General features: G+C 78.9%; 1 protein-coding gene across 3 annotated transcripts in view; it reads left to right on the forward strand.

The window, feature by feature from the left end:
• Positions 1-500: 500 nt before the first annotated feature.
• The window catches only part of ST6GALNAC4 (ST6 N-acetylgalactosaminide alpha-2,6-sialyltransferase 4), an 11,376-nt gene continuing 11,166 nt past the window's right edge, over positions 501-710 (forward strand). For all 3 annotated transcript variants that reach the window (XM_026657306.2, XM_026657307.1, XM_026657308.1), the window contains exon 1: positions 501-616. The gene's annotated coding sequence lies outside the window, so the exon portion shown is untranslated. The remainder of the gene's footprint in view (positions 617-710) is intronic.

Genomic DNA, 710 nt, shown 5'->3' on the forward strand with positions numbered 1-710 from the left:
TCGGGGGCGGAGGTCGGTATCGGGGGACGGTGGGGGTGTCGGGGGCGAGGTATCGGGGGGCTGGTGTCGGGGTCCGGGGGCGGTATCGGGGGACGGTGGGGGGGTGTCGGGGGCGAGGTATCGGGGGACGGTGGGGGTGTCGGGGGCGGGGCGAGGTATCGGGGGGCTGGTGTCGGGGGCGGAGGTCGGTATCGGGGGACGGTGGGGGTGTCGGGGGCGAGGTATCGGGGGGCTGGTGTCGGGGTCCGGGGGCGGTATCGGGGGACGGTGGGGGGGTGTCGGGGGCGAGGTATCGGGGGACGGTGGGGGTGTCGGGGGCGGGGCGAGGTGTCGGGGGGCTGGTGTCGGGGGCGGGGGGCGGTATCGGAGCAGGGGGCGGAGGTATCGGGAGGCGGTGGGGGGTGTCGGGGGCGGGGGGAGGTATCGGCGGGCTGTATCGGAGCAGGGGGCGGGGCGTGAGGCCGATGTCGGGCCCTGGGGCGGTGCTGCTGCGGGGCCGGCGCTGCGGCCCTGCCCGGGATCCTGGGCGCGGACGGGAGCGATGGGAGCCGGGAAGCGGCTGACCGGGGCCCGCCGGAACCGCCCTGGAGCCCCCACCGGGCTCCCAGCCCCACAGGTGCCTCCGCGGAGCCGGCTGTGCGGGATGCCCCCCCCGAGGGGCCGGGGCCTGAGCGGGCGGGGCCCGGGATCCCACTGACAGGGAGGGGGCG

The sequence above is a fragment of the Terrapene carolina genome, unplaced genomic scaffold (assembly GCF_002925995.2).
Source record: "Terrapene carolina triunguis isolate 2854851 unplaced genomic scaffold, T_m_triunguis-2.0 Scaffold238, whole genome shotgun sequence".
NCBI classification, from domain to species: Eukaryota; Metazoa; Chordata; order Testudines; family Emydidae; genus Terrapene; species Terrapene triunguis.